The sequence below is a fragment of the Bufo gargarizans genome, chromosome 3 (assembly GCF_014858855.1).
Source record: "Bufo gargarizans isolate SCDJY-AF-19 chromosome 3, ASM1485885v1, whole genome shotgun sequence".
In the NCBI taxonomy this organism is placed as follows: domain Eukaryota; kingdom Metazoa; phylum Chordata; class Amphibia; order Anura; family Bufonidae; genus Bufo; species Bufo gargarizans.
The window spans coordinates 618,465,816-618,482,494 of NC_058082.1; the positions used below are offsets into that span (position 1 = coordinate 618,465,816).

Genomic DNA, 16,679 nt, shown 5'->3' on the forward strand with positions numbered 1-16,679 from the left:
CAGATCCCCCTATAACAGTGCCATCCACAGATCCCCCCCGTAACAGGAAATTCGGGGCCTGGGACAAAACATCAGGGGCCCAGGCCCCTAATGTTTTGACCTAGCAATGCCCCTGGGTAGCAGTCTCACCCAGGTGCCTCTGGGGTATTCCGTGTGTGTGATGGCACATTACCTATTTTACTTATAAGGCCTCATGCACACGAACATATTTTCTGCGGACCGTATGCGGAGCGATTAACTTCAATGGGTCTGCAAAAAAAAACGTAAGTTACTCCATGCACATTCTGTCCTATTATTGTCCGCATTACGAACAAGGATACGACTGTTCTATTAGGGGCCAGCTGTTCCGTTCCGCAAAATATGGAATGTACACTGACGTCATCTGTATTTTTTGCGGATCCGTTTTTTGCGGACTGCAAAATACACATGGTCGTGTATATGAGCCCTAAATATCAGTTTTTATTTCTATTTGTAATTTTTCTGCACTTTATTACACATAATGCACCGATTATTATTGAGTGCACACATTTATAAAGAACTCTGCCGATGGCGTCACCTGCCTGAGCCGCAGGATCATTTCTCATTGGTGAATAACGGATCCTCACTTTTTCACCTTGAGCTCAGAGTGCAGTTTATTAGATTATATTGTTGGGGGTTCCAGGATTTGTACAGCTGTTTTAGGAAGGGTGCTGACTTCTTGTATTGTTTAATTTTAGAGAAGACAGAGAGTAGATAGATAGACACATCCAAGTGTGTGTGTTCTTCCGCTGCCCCCTGTGTGTAGGCACTGACCCCTCAGGCTGGCGGCACGGCTGGGTGGCAGTGGTGCTGTGTGTGGGCAATGACCCCTCAGGCTGGGTGGTAATGCAGTGGGCTCCTCCTCAGGCTGGCAGCACGGCTGGGTGGCAGTGGACCTCTTCCAGTGCTGTGTGTGGGCACTGACCCCTCAGGTTGAGTGGCAGTGCAGTGGGCTCTCTTCCTCAGGCTGGCAGCACGGCTGGGTGGCAGTGGGCCTCCTCCTCCTCCAGTGCTGTAGGTGGGCACTGATCCCTCAGTGCAGTGGGCTCTCTTCCTCAGGCTGGGAGCAGGGCTGGGTGGCAGTGGGTCTCCTCCTCCAGTGCTGTGTGTGGGCACTGATCCCTCAGTGCAGTGGGCTCTCTTCCTCAGGCTGGCAGCACGGCTGGGTGGCAGTGGGCCGCCTCCTCCTCCTGTGCTGTGTGTGGGCACTGATCCCTCAGTGCAGTGGGCTCTCCTGCTCAGGCTGGCAGCACGGTTGGGTGGCAGTGGGCCTCCTCCAGTGCTGTGTGTGGGCACTGATCCCTCAGTGCAGTGGGCTCCCCTGCTCAGGCTGGCAGCACGGCTGGGTGGCAGTGCAGTGGGCTCTCTTCCTCAGGCTGGCAGCACGGCTGGGTGGCAGTGGTGCTGTGTGTGGGCACTGATCCCTCAGTGCAGTGGGCTCTCCTCGTCAGGCTGGCAGCACGGCTGGGTGGCAGTGGGCCTCCTCCTCCTCCAGTGCTGTGTGTGGGCACTGATCCCTCAGTGCAGTGGGCTCTCCTCGTCAGGCTGGCAGTGGGCTCTCCTCGTCAGGCTGGCAGTGGGCCGCCTCCTCCTCCAGTGCTGTGGGTGGAAGGTTGAGCGCCGTGTGCTGAGTGGCAGGCGGTGGGAGGGCCTGTGTGCGGTGCCGGGTGAGCTGGAGGAGGACACTCAGACATTGCAGCAGAGCCCTGAGCCTCACACAGGAGGAGGACTCTGCAGCCGCTGCTCCCTGCAGGTCGCACTCTGGGATTTGGGGGACAATGTGGATGCTTGGTGTGCTGTTCCCTGGACATGTGAAGACCTGAGGCCTGGCTCTGGGGTGAGTAGTAGTCCTCCTGCTGTATTGTTACCAGGGAATGGCCGTGACTGTGGTGCTTCTCCTGCAGCCCAGTGTCTGGCTCAGGAGGAAGGAAGGGGCGGCCGGGGCTGCCAGCATTATGCCCCCGGAGCACCCCCTATGTCCCCGGAGCATCCCCCCTATTGTCCCCCGGGGCTGGGGCAGGAGCCCGTGTCACCAGCAGATTTCTGGGTTTGTCATCAGACCTCTGGCTATGAGGTAATGCTCCACCTTGGGATCTGGCACAGTGACATGACACCGGCCCCCCAGGATTAGGCTCACACTGGAGGGGCTTCTGCTGGTTACTTACAGGAAACAGGGGGGAGAGCAGTAGCCTCAGGGCCACCTACCTGAGCTGTCACAATGGACACTGGCTGGGCAGGGTGGGGGAGTAAACTAGGCTGCAGACTTTGTTATTGGCAGGATGTGAGACTTGTGTGTTATACATTGTATCTCCAGTAACTGAGCAGTACCCCGGGGCGCCGACATAGGCGGCAGCGCTGTACAACGTGGAAGGGACATCGTGTAGACATGGCGCCAACATAGACCGGAGCGGTTTATATCCAGAAGGAGCGATGACAGTGATTGTGTATATTAATGTGTCACCGTCATAGTAATACCAGTATGTTGTGATGGCACCAACATATACTGGAGAGCTTTATATCAAGAGCGGCCAGTGATAGTAATATGGTGTAGTAACGTAATACTAGAGTATTGCTATGGCACAACATATACCGGAGCGGTTTATATCAAGAGAAAGCAATGACAGTGATTATGTAACTATATATTAATGTATCACCGTCAAAGTAATACCAGTATATTCATATGGCACCGGCATATACCCGCGGGCAATAATAGTAATATTGTATATTATATAAAACCGGTGTATTGATATGGCACCAACATATACCAGAGAGTTTCCCTATCAAGAGGGAGCAGTAATAGAAATATTATACATTAATGTATCACCGTCATAGTAATACCAGTATATTCATGGCACCAACATATATTAAGGAGCTTCTCTATCAAGAGGAAGAAATGATAGTAGTATTGTATATTAATGTAATACCAGTATATATATATGGCACCAACATAGCCCAGAGAGCTGTACTATCAAGAGAGAGCAATAGTAGTAATATTGTATATAGCACCAGCACAGTAATACCAGAATATATATATGGCTCCAACATATACCAGAGAGCTGTACTATCAAGAAGGAGCAGTGATAGTAATATTGTATATTGCACCAACATATACAGCAGAGCTTAACCCTCTGGCGACATAACTGTATTGATATGGCACCTACATATACCAGAAAGCGTCGCCATCAGGAGTAATGTCAATCATATTGTGTAGACACTGTAGTGCCGTACCATCGAGGGAAGTAATAACCCTATAGTGATATGGCACCAACCTATACCAGACAGCCTTACTGTCGTACATGTGAGAGTCGGCACTGACAGAATGTGGCCGATCAATCCTCCGGCAGATGGTTCCTACTAGTAACTGACCGATCAAACCTATCAATGCGCTTGCGCAGAGATGATCGGCCGCATTTGAGCAATCATGCCATAAATGTGTCGTTTCAGCCAACTACTTCCAAACTTTTCAGCCTGACAGATCACATCTTCATCTGCCATCGCCCATCATGGACAATTTGCATACAATTTTCAACCGATGGTCAGCCGGAATGGGCAAAATAAGCCAGTCTGGCCAACCTTATCTACTAGGTCTATGCATCTCAAGAGGGAGCCATGACAGTAGTCATATATATTAATTAAGCAGCGATGTATACTGTTGCGCCCTAGCGGTATATAGATATGGCGCCAACATATTGCGGTGCTGTACAATCAAGTGTAGGTATATGTAACGCTGCATACAGCGCCCATATAAACCACAGGGCTTTACTACCCAGTGGAGTCATGGTCATTATGGATAATACCGCAATCATTACCATTTAAAGTGAATGTATGTATCACCACCATACACCAAGGTGCTTAAACATTAGGACGAGTAATAAGAATAATACAGAAATGTATAATGCCTAAGTGCTGGCTCAGCTGTATGTGATAGATTGCAAGCTCTGCAGGCCAGACCGCCCTTTCACAATGTTTGACTGTTCAGCTGGTGATTTATTGCATGTGGTAGTCACAGTTAATCTCCTCAGTGGGGTGATGGGGGTTACATAGTACAGACCGACCTCAAAGTCATGTAGAGGAGGGAAAATGACTGTTCCAGTGACTCACGCTGACGGCCCACTAACTGGCAGCTCTCCCAAGTTATGGTCGTAATCATCACACAAGTGCGGTTTACGTTAACCACAGCTGGCTTCCCCTGCATTGTTTTGACCTTATATTGCAATTTAAGATGTCACATTTCATGTAGCACAAATGTTGGAGACAGAACAATTGGTCCTTATTTTTACCTTGGAACAATTTGTGATCTGTCCTTACCAAAAATAGTAGTGAGCACATGGCCGTTCATGTTCACATCACTTCTCCTAGCCAATAAATATTGCATATTTGCTAAGTGGGATATTTGTAGGACATGATATGGCGGCACTTTTTAATTGAGATCTATGGTGTTTTACCTAGGACTATGTGTAAACCTACTTAATTTAGATACAAATATAGTTTATGTTTTGGGGACAGGCGGTGATATTAATGCTTCTCAAGACTATTGAATGGCAAACCTACCTATATATAGTGAGATTTCTCGGACAAACTGCATATCTCCATAGTTATGGCGTTCAGGAGTCTGGAAAATCTAGGTAGAAGTCCATGTTCTGCAGTGGAGACCTTTTAGTTGTTGTCCCCTTGGAAAATCCAGCTTAGACCAGCCTTTACAAAACTACAATTCCCAGTATGCCCAGATATACTACAGCCTACACCCCTGTGTTAGCATCGCATACACATAGGATTCTGGTCCACCACAATGTGACGATCAGTTGTGTTCCCACCAGCAACCTAACAGACTAAACCAGCTAAGGCAGTGATGACTAGACTCTAGCTGTGGTGAGACTAAGACTCCCATCATGCTCCATTCATTTCTAAGGAGTTCTGAGAACAGCCAAGCAAGTGTGCATCTTGGGAGTTGTAGTTTTACCACAGCTGATAAATCAGAGGTTAGCCATCACAGGGCTTGGGACTCCATTTAAAAATGGCCTTCCTGTTCCTTGCCACAATTGACAAATGATCGGTAGAATTCATCTAATTACGTCATACACTTCCTGCCAACCTTCCTTTCTATAACCTGATGGATCACATTTTTATGTGAATTTTCTTGGTAGAATTTTCAGATGATAAGTTGGCCAGAATGGCCAAAATCGGCAATGTCAGCTGACTTTTATCTGGTGTATCTGGTTAGCTTAACTCATAATGGGTGAAAAGAAAGGGCATTTTACCCATATGCTGTCCTTAGACATACCAGAAGATGGCATTGATGGAGGCGTGGGCACCGGGATCTACTCTGTGTTCTGCCTCTCCAAGCTATACTATTGGACTGCATGGTATGGGCCCCAAGGGACCTTGTAATTGGAAGGACCTTATGGTCTCATTGTAGATATTGGTGGGGGTTCTGCCGGGATCCTCACTGAGGATATGTCTCTGTGACATATATATCATATATACCTCCTTTGAAGCTCCTTTTGTAGGAGGTCCTATATTTGAAGCTCCTTTTGTATTGAGGTCCTATATTCTCTATTGCCCAGTACAACTGTTTCATATTCTGAGGAACCACAGATCACAGAAAACTCTCTAAGGTGTTGGCTGACAAACTTTGCTTGGACTTGTGGTTCCCATGAATCAGGTAGGTCTTTAGCTGTGATATGTGATGGGCTTTTTATAGTTGTTTTCCCTGTACATATATAGGTGTTTTTGTAATCTAAGATTATGAATGTGGGATGATTTACGTTATCTCGGAGACCATTGGCCTTCTGGAGAACATGATCCCATCACTGAATCGTCATCTCCTTAGTCAGTGTTTGTTGCCCTCTAAATAGCACTCGCCAAAGTGATGGGCAGTTACATTTGGGGTCTTCGTTCGTGCATTTGAAGGAGTGTATCGGGTATCAGACTGTGTGTACGTCAGGAGGGGATTAAGACTTAAACCCCTAAAAACAACAAGGGAACAGTATAAATGACATCTCGATACACAGCCCTGCATGTCCCCATGCAAATAATTGAATTAGATATGTGTAGTATTGTCAGTGATCCATGTCCTCCTGCTGGACTTTGTGCAAGGAGATTACAGCTGATGGACTAGTGTTTATAGAGCGTTAACTCCTTAATGCTATTTTGTGTGCCCTGGTTTAAACCACTGTCCCCGTATAAGGCCACATACACCTTCATGATTGTGGTGGCACAACGTTGTCTTCGTGCTGCTTCATAAGATCAAGTGTTCTCTGACGTGTTCCTCAGGTCATGAAATGTTCTGCTATCTTATCTAAGAGATTCCTATGTATTCTTGATTAGAAAGAGATAGCAGTATACTTTATATACCGGGATATAACCAGTAGCCAGGCTGTGGGCTGACGGTCTGGCCTTTGCTTTATGAATCATGTGCAGGATCTTGTGTGCTTGCATTTGACGGTTCATATGAGATGGTGGCAGATATTGATCCATGGTGAGAAGGGTCTTCTGGTTACCGTATTATTATTTCCTATTTTTGCTTCTTGACTGAGATCCACGGGGCCTTCATAAAAAGAGCGACCTGGGCTCCTGAAATGTCCAGTTGTATGAATGGGGAACGTATCATTAGAGAATTCCTAACCTGGACACAAAGACCTGGATTTGCTAATCCTAAAGATGGTGTAACCATAGACCGGGTATCTAGACCTGCACTAGATTTATCACATGGGTTCATGATACATGTTGTGCAGGAATAGACACTTTTCTCCGACTCTATACCAACTATTGGTTGGCTTACTTTGAGACAGATTTTTACGCCAGAATTTTGACACAAAATGGTGCAAGCGGGTGGTTTGGCCTCAAAGCTCCACAACTCCCTGAGCATATTGGAAAAAAGTGTAGGACTGCTAGATGAGTCAAATTGTATCGATTTGAGAAACTTCTAAGCCAGATTTTTGGTACAGATGTATTCTTAAATCTGGGTCAAAGAGTTGTTTCATCTGGCTCATCCCTGATCATAGCCACTATTAGTTCTCCTAGACCACCTAGATGGACCCCATTTGAGGCCTCCTTTTCTAATAGCCTATTTGTGTGTTTAATTTATATTTTGCACACAAAGCCATATATGTGTGTGAAGCCCTACAAATATTATATATACCTTTTTATATCTCCCAGTTGTCCAAAGCTTCCTGTGCTTTTCAGGAACCCTACTGATATGACCTGACACTGACTGGCATGACTTTATAGGCACCACATCGGGACTTATGCACAATTTGGTCATGTGTCTGAAGTCAATGTTGCAGGGTGACGTGGCGTGCAGTGGTTTCCATTTTTCATGGGAGCCACCATCTGTGGTTGCTTCCATTGTGGCTATTGACTTTGCTCGCAGGTTGCTGTAATAGGAGAAGGCTATTTCATCACCTCCTGACCTACACGCTTTGTTGTGGCTGAATGTGCAGAGTTTTCATATATTTCATTTTGTAGACTCATGTTGAATCAGCTTGAGAACACTGGTCATACTAGATGTTAGAGTCTCAGATGTAGCAGAGCTGAGTGAGTTATCACTGCACACAAAATCAACAATGTATTGGCAAAATTCAGCTCTGCTACATGTGTACACCATACCCTTTGTCAGATGGATGTCAGATTCTACTGAACCTTTTATGGCTCAATGTATTGTCTTTTCGTTTTGCAATATAGAAAATAAGATTGCACCAAGGTGAAGTGTGCAGCTCCCACGCGTGCAAATGGAGCAATAAACCAAGTTCTGTGGGAGGCTTCTTCGCTAAATTATGTAAAGGATTGCATGTGCTTTGACATAATTTGTCCTCTGTCAAATGTTTGTTCAGCTAAGCGTTGCCATCATAAAAAGTGACCTCTGTGACTGTAAGGCTGGCCACGCTCATTAGATAACTGTCTCTCCCGAGCCCTCCATACACATGCCCGTCTGAAAGGGGAGAGGGGAGAAAGCTGCCACCATAATCCTCTGGAAGCAGCTTCTTCCCATGAAAGAAAGGATCAACGTTTCCAAATCTTACTGGACGATCTGATATTGAAGACCCGTCCTGAGGATAGGTCAGTAATATCATAAAATTGGAATTCCCCTTTAAGGCCTAATTCAGATGGGTTTATAGTGGCCTGTGTTCTACAAGTTACATCTGGACCCCATAGATCCCTATGATGCTGTAAGCTCGCTTCAGCAGAAGTGTGGGCTGTGGGTGTGACGTCAGGAATACAGACAATGGGAGTGGGCAGTGGGAGGCACCGCCACATTTAGGGTTCAGTATCTTATAGTAGATATCTCCTATAAAGGCCAAGGTGGCAGATCCAGAGTCTGAATAGATTAGACTGTTGCGGCGCTGCCTACCCCCCCATTATGCTTAGCATGTCCTGCAAATTGGCCATTATTGACCGGTCTTCTAGTTAGCAAAGATTTTCATTTGTATTATTTAGCTGTAGAAAGGCTGTAATTCGGTTAACCTGTACCTGCTCGGCTTATTATCTTTATGGTTTGTGAGTCATAAAATTATCAGTAGATATTTGCAGCGCTAAGCACTTTGCCCTTGGCTAGAATTGAGCTGCAGTGCTGAATGCAGACCCTGACTTACGTGCGCGCCGTATACGCAGAAATATCCCTCATTCCAGACTCGCTTTTACCTCCAGGAGAGTGAAATGTAAGGACTCTGAACACAAGGCATGAGCAGATAACTCCGGTGTGAATTCTTCGAATTTAAATGCAACTAATAAAACTTGCTGTTGTGTTTTATTAAACTTGAACGCTCTCATATGTGAGATCTTGTCACAGGCGAACACAGGATTTTTAAGCGGGGGAAGGGGGGGGGGTTCCAAATGCATAGGAGCCTCTGGCAAAAATTGCAAAGTTCCCCTCTACCACAGATTTTATGCAAAGCTCCAAATCTTCTCCAAATTCTGACTGCCTGCTGCCATCACTAGGGGGAGCTCTCTGTGTATGGTGTGTATTATGCACAGATTTTCAGTGAGCAAAATCCAAAAAGTAGTAAAGTACCAGTAGATAAGATTTTTCGAAATCTCGTGTACACTGTGTGGAAATTTTCAGGTTGGAAATTGACCTGCAGTGTGGCTTTTGAAATCTGAAGCGAGTCAATTACTTGATTTTCAGTGCAAAGCAAAAGGGTCAGATTTGGGGCATGTTCGCATCAAAATCTGTGACCAAATCCGCAAGTTAAAAAAAACATGGATTTTAATCTGGATTCGGTGCGAAAACTGTACAAAAATCTGTGGAAAATCTGCAAAAACGACTGTCACTCGATAGATTTTTGGTGCTGTGACGAAAAACCCACCAGTGGCTGCCTCCTTTCCGCCTCCCTAAGGATCTCGGAGCGGCTGTTTTAAAGCGGCAGCCGCGCCGAGAAGAGACATGCCCCCTATCGGCGTAGCTGCGGTTGTCCGCGCTGTACAATCTGTCGTGTGAACGTCCCCTAAAGGCTTCATTCACATGTTGGTTTAAAAACTGATGTGTATTTCTTTGGAAGAAATCCGAGACTGACCCTTGGATTTTTGCCATGGATTAAGCGCGGACATGCTGCAGTGTGTGCAGCAGATGATTAGTCCTGTTGTCGTTTCTGTCTGAAATAAGATGTTTTGTGCCCCGTAGACAAATGTCTACGTGTAACATTTAAGGCTGCATGTGAACGATGCTGCAGAAAGCCCATTCAAATAAATACACGACATGTGGATTATTGTTGGATTTCACGTAGATTTTAGCAGGAAATCAATGTTAAAAAACACATCAAATCTAACCCATGTGAACAAGGCCCGAATTGGCTTGCAGGGAGCTTCCCCTACTGACGACAGAAAGACCTTTTTAATTTATTTAACCCGAAGCTCAGTCTAAGGCTACTTTCACATTTGCGTTCGGGGCTCCGCTTGTGAGTTTCGTTTGAAGGTTCTCACAAGCGGCCCCGAACGGATCCGTACTGCCCTAATGCATTCTGAGTGGATGCGGATCCGCTCAGAATGCATCAGTCTGGCAGCGTTCAGCCTCCGCTCCGCTCAGCAGGCGGACACCTGAACGCTGCTTGCAGCGTTCGGGTGTCCGCCTGGCCGTGCGGAGGCAAACTGATCCGTCCAGACTTACAATGTAAGTCAATGGGGACGGATCCGTTTGAAGTTGACACAGTATGGCTCAATTTTCAAACGGATCCGTCCCCCATTGACTTTCAATGTAAAGTCAAAACAAATCCGTTTGCACTATCATGAACAAAAAAAAAAAAAATAATTTTTTTTGTTCATGGTAATGCAAACGGATGCGTTCTGAACGGATCTAAGCGTTTGCATTATAGGTGCGGATCCGTCTGTGCAGATACCAGACGGATCCGCTCCGAACGCAAGTGTGAAAGTAGCCTTAGCTTTCTGACAGAGGTTCAACCTGCAAATTATTTAGCAGATTTTTTCCGAAGAGTATTTTGCCCATCGGAGCCTCCTTTGTTGCCCATAGCAACTGAATCCCCGCAAAACTTAAATTTTTTTGAGAGCAGAATCTGAAATGAAAGCTGCATTGTGATTGGTTGCTATGGGCAACAGAGACGTAAACCTCTCCTAATGTTTTCTCCTCAGCTGCTTAGGGTACTTTCACACTAGCGTTTTTCTTTTCCGGTATTGAATTCCGTCACAGGGGCTCAATACGGGGAAAAAAAATGATCAGTTTTATCCTAATGCATTCTAAGGCTACTTTCAGACTCGCGTTTTGTGCTGATCCGTCTTGTATCTGCACAGACGGATCCGCACAAATAATGCAACCGCTTGTTTCTGTTTCGAGGTACCAGGAACCCTCCTCATAAAAAGGGTGTTGTCCCTGCAGTCCTCATACATAGACCATGACACATAGCGTCTATGTTTGAGTGTATTACAGATCCCTTGGCTGTCTCTATAGTGCCTCCAAGAGGTGCTGTATATTCTCCTCTAAAAACCATTTTTTGTAGCGGAGAATACCCCCCAAAAAAATCTTCATTAAGGAGTTTTGCCTTTGCGACAGAGACTTGCAGCGTGCATGCTGAGAGTTGTACTTATTCATGCAGATCAAAACAGGTGTAAAATAGAACTGGCTGAGTTGCCCATAGCAAACCAATTAGATTCCACCTTTCATTATTCAGAACTCCTTTGGAAAATAAAAGGTGAAATCTGATTGGTTGCTATGGACAACTAAGCCAGTTTACACCTGTTTTGATAATTCTCCCCCAAGGTGTCTGAGCCATCACCGCTTTATCCTATATCTGCATTTCTGATAAGACAGGTAATAAGTAGCGTTCGCTCTGCATCTGCTGGGTTCACGCAGTTTACATGCGATCCTCAGTGACTACGCTTTATGGGTAGCTTGTATTACATTTTACCATTACCTTTATCCTACACACACATGATGTAGGAGATGTACCACATGGAGTCAACTGGAGAACAGGAGGACCTTGCCATACTGATCCATATTCCAGTAGTGCTGGTCTATAGCTGTGGTCTTCAACTCCCAGCTTCCCGGGAATGTCTGTGGCTGGCATGATGGGAGTTGTAGTTGCACAATAGCTGGACAGCCACATTTCTAAGTTCTCTAATATCAGTTTCTACACTACTTTAGGCTCCATTTGCACAGGATAACGGAAACCGAAACACGCTGCCTTCTCCTGAGGGAAACCACCCTTGGTCAGCAGGCCATTTTGTCTTAAAGAACATCTGTCAGCAGATTTGCACCTATGACACTGGCTGACCTGTTACATGTGCACTTGGCAGCTGAAGACATCTGTGTTGGTCCCATGTTCATATGTGCCTGCATTGATGAAAAAAATTGATGTTTTAATATATGCAAATGAGGCTCTAGGAGCAACGGGGGCGTTACTATTACACCGCCCTAGAGGCTCAGCTCTCTCTGCAACTGCCGCGCCCTCTACACTTTGACAGGACACGGTGTGATGACATTTTCACGGTCTCCTCCTGTCGAAGTGCAGAGGGCGCAGCAGTTGCAGAGAGAGCAGAGCCTCTAGGTGTAATGGTAACGCCCTCGTTGCTCCTAGAGGCCTATTTGCATATAGTAAATCTTCATTTTTCTCAGCAATGAGGACACATTCGATCATAGCACCAACACAGATGCCTTCAGCTGCCAAGCGCACATGTAACAGGTCAGGCAGTTTCAGGCTGGGTTCAGACCTGAGCGTCCTGACCTGAGCGCTGTGTATGCGCGATTCTCCAGCGTCTCACATACGCGGCTCCGGCAGTATGCGAACGCCCATTGTCACGCGTTCCCGGAAGTCTATGTACGGGAACGCGCGACAAGACGCCCTGTAAAACGCCCAGGTGAGAACCATGCCGATAGGGAAGCATTGGTTTCTCCCTGTTGAGCGTTTTACAGCGCGTAGGAACGCGCTGTAAAACGCTCAGGTCTGAACCCAGCCTAAAAGATGCAAAACTGCTGATAGATGCCCTTTAAGGGGTTAGTCAGTTTCTGCTGTGTTTTTTCAGTGAACTGCATTGCATTCATCGTTATCCTTCTCACCAATTCTAATGAAGTCTGCAGCAGATGTGAACATTATCTAAAGGCCCCTCTTCAGGGGCTAACAGATCAGGCGATAACTGCCTGCTAGGTAGAGGAGGTGAGAGCTGCATAATTTCCATGCAGTGATCATCGACTCTATGAGGGAAGTTGAGATTTCTCCTGTGATCGCTCATCCCCGAAGAGAATCCTTGTTTCTTGGCAGTAGATCCCTGTTTAGACAGGACAATCTGCAGATTAGAAATGATGGGTGCCATATCAATCATCAGCAGCTACTTTACACAGGCCAATTATCGGAAATAAACGTTTGGACGAATATTCGCTCCTGATAATCGGCCCGTGTAAAAGGGCCTTAAAGGGTTTTTCTAGGAGTTTAATGTTAATGACCTATCCTCAGTTTAGGTCATTAATATCTGATTGGTGAGGTCTGACTCCTGACACCGCCACTGATCACCCTTTTTGAAGAGGCTGCGGCGCTTGGGTGAGTTCTCTGCGCTTCCTCTGGGGTCGTGGCGCAGCGAAACTTACGCCGGGGTTTGTCCTGTGCTCCCCAGGTCCTGGTCTGTATGTCTTTTCTTATCTTTGCCGTTTAAGTATTGTATCTTTTGTTATGCCATAGTATTAGCCCTCCCTTCAGGAGGCACTCCGCATCCATAGTTGGTGTATTGTTATTACCAATGGGTTTGAGTCTCCCGCACGCTCGCAGGTGCAATGGGGTGATTTAAAGGTGGCGTGTGTGTTGCAAGCTTCTATACTTGTGCATAAGATACAGGATACGGTGGGAGTTTATTTCTTACCTCATTACAATTATATGTCTATCAGTGCGACATACATTGGACCTAGGTACTGGGGGGCTTGTACTATCACAGTACCTTCTGCATTGACGCTTGTATGTGTATTGTATGTCTTTTTTTACGAGACTCAATAAAGATGCTTTTTGTACTGCATGTGTGGAGTCTGTAGTTTGGGGTTATAAATGGACTAGTATCAAAGTACTGACGGCTGGTGAGATCGCAAATAAGGTCGCTTGCTTCTTAAAGGAAAATGGAAGATATCAGGATGCCTTCCAAATGTGTCATCTTATTGGTCCATATGCTCCAAAAAATAGATTCTGGCTCTCACAAAGCATCTAGTTTTAAAATACGAGACAGAACGTAAATTTTTGTGGATTGTGTAAATATGGATGATGTGCAGACATCTTCAATATCAGCAGGACTCTATAAGCTTTGAGAAAAGGAAGTACAGGCGTGAGTGACAGCAGGGAGAGGGGACTGACAAAAAGAGCTAATGGACCACAGTTCGTTTTTAATATTTTTTTTATCCGAAGTCTAGTTGGCAACGGCAGTGTGCCATATCACACGGTGCACCCACTTACTTACAAACCATCTGCTCCGGAGAAGTTGTTTTTTATTTCCTGTTGCTCACACCCTTTACTCTCGTCCCTCTCGTCTTTTATGTGTTTGACGCATAGTAAACTTTGTTATATTGAACTTGAACTTTTACCCCCCTACAGTTTTTACACTAAAGACATTTCCTCTTTTCTGAATGTCTATGCTTGAACTGCTTGATTTATGCACCGGAGTAAAAAAAAAAGCACAAGAAATTGACTTTGAACTTGTGAGCTGAACTTGACTTGCATGAGAACTGTATGGTATGATATGAAAGACACGACCTGAGGATCATCAGCTACTGGAAAGAAGTCCCCAGTCTGTGGGGTAGCACTTATTGTCGACTGAGGGTTGATTTCAGGAAATAAAAAAAATAATAGTTGCCTATTTATGTCCGGTGAATGTGCCCATGACCTTTCATGGAAAATGAGTCTACTGATAGATGACCAACCAGTAGTGCCACCAAAAAGATGCCGTACTGTTTTATATACCTCCCAACCTTTCAAAAGCCCAATGATTTTTTATTTTCTATATTTTTTTACTCTAAACCATGCCTTTTATTCCACCCAGTGTTTGTCTATACATGCCCAATCCCACCCAGTCCTCTTTTTGCCCCCACACAGTAATTCTTCCCCCTTAATGCCCCCACAATGTAGTTATAGCCCTCCTACAGTGCAGTAATGCTACCTTCTGTCTTTCAGAAATTCCACCTAAAGTTCTGTGCGTTTCTGTACGAAATCCCCACTAAAAACCTTATCTGTTACTTGGGTTTTTTGGTGCGGATTTGATCCGGTTTTGCAGCAGATCTCTCCCTTGCATTGAAAATGGTGAAATCTGCACAAACAATTGACATGCTCCTTATTTCGAAATATGCAGATTTCGCATTGTAATAAAACACAAAGTGTACATGAGATTTGTGAAATCTGAGACACTTTGATCGTACTGTATGGCAGTTTTTCTGCATGAAAACCCACACTGGAAAAATAGGCGGAATCGGCAACGTGTACAGGTAGTCTTAATGCCCCCATTACAATAATGTTGCTTCCTTAGTGTTTTTATTATTCTAAAAAAGTTATACTCCCCTACCCCCATTGCACCAATGAATGGACCACATTATGCTCTGCCCTGCAGAAAGTGCTATGTGGCGACATCATTGCGCATTCTGGGCTGAGCAGGAGAGCGCACAAGCAGATTTCCTGGCCGGGGATCCCTGTCCTTGCACTGTTCTGTGCAGATACAGTTGAAGTCAGGACATACCTCAGCCCTCCTGTGACTGTGGGAAAGCTGCCAAAATCCGGGACTATCCCACCGGATACGGGATGGTTGGGATTTATGATAGAATGTTGAAATGTGTCTAGAAATGCAAATGAGCTCTTAACAAGCTCTGCCTCTAATGCCGCCAGATGTAAGGCAGCTATCCTATAGTCAATGTGAACTTGTTAGGAGCTCATTTGCATTTCTTCCCTCCCAGAATTCGAGGAGCATGTATGGCCTATAAGTCTCCTCACACTGATTAAGGTGCTCTCTCCCTAAGGAGAGTGTACACCTAAAAACTGAATTCCCATAAAACTGTCCAGGTGCTCACTTTCATGACAGCTGTCCTCCTCATAGTGTTCATAAACAGTTTAGGCTACTTTCACTTTAGCGTTTTCAATTCCGCTATTGAGATCCGTCATAGGATCCCTATAGCGGAAGAAAACGCTTCAGTTTTGTCCCCAAGCAGCGTTTTTCTGTCCGTGATGTGGTGCGGAGCAAGACACAATAGAAAACGGATCCGTCCCCTATTGACTTTCAATGCTGTTCAAGATGGATCCATCTTGGCTATAGAAGACCTAATACAACCCGATCCGTTCATGACGGATGCATGCGGTTGTATTATTGTAACGGAAGCGTTTTTGCAGATACATGACGGATCCGCAAAAAACGCCAGTGTGAAAGTAGCCTCACACAGTACTCTGCTTGAGTTGGTCTTTTAGGACTTAGTTGTTTCTCCAAAAGACCACCCCCTTATCCAGACCATATTTTCTATGATAGATTTTCAGCTCCATTATATTGTGCATACTGTTAATTTTCTTTGAGAAGACCACCACCCTAGAAGAGGACTGTTTTTACTGTGCTTATTCTTGAAGATGTAAAACTGCCCGTGCAGTGTGTCCTGTTGGGACTACTACCTAGAGCTAATGAACAGGTAGGTATTAAAGAGGACCTTTTATCTGTTTAGCCTTAGTCTACTTGGGGTCTTACCTTATAGGGCGGCCCCCACTGATGTCACTTTTTTTTTTTTTTTAAAGACTAGGCGGAGCTCAGTCTCCCTGTCTATGAGCGGTGCGCTCTGATTGGATGCGCTCACAGCCAGGGAGAAGAGAACCACTCCAGTCTCCGCCTAGTATAACCAAGTTGGCTAATTAGAATATAAGGTGCCGAAATCAACAGGGCACAACAGCGGACGAACTTTGAAAAAAAAATAAAAGTGGAATGACATCAGTGGGGGCTGCCCTATAAGGTAAGACCCTAATTAGACTAGGGTTAAACAGATGAAAGGTCCCCTTTAAGACTGAAATGGAGGAGTATGTGTGAAAATATTCTGGATTTTCAAGATTGCTAACAGTGAGATGTTCAGAAGTGCAGGAGTTGGAGGCTTTTTCTTTCATCTCCTCCCTCTTTCAGCTCTTCCTGGCAGACCGTCTCAGTGAACGAACCCCTCCCATCCCTATCATTGTGTAGAGAAACGCTTGTATGTAAAGTCTGAAAAAGTGATCTTGATTCCCTGGCCA

General features: G+C 45.4%; 1 protein-coding gene across 1 annotated transcript in view; it reads left to right on the forward strand.

Moving 5' to 3' along the window:
* Positions 1-1,680: 1,680 nt before the first annotated feature.
* NRIP1 (nuclear receptor interacting protein 1) overlaps positions 1,681-16,679 on the forward strand; it is a 76,716-nt gene continuing 61,717 nt past the window's right edge. Inside the window, exon 1 of the mRNA XM_044284539.1 lies at positions 1,681-1,855. The gene's annotated coding sequence lies outside the window, so the exon portion shown is untranslated. The remainder of the gene's footprint in view (positions 1,856-16,679) is intronic.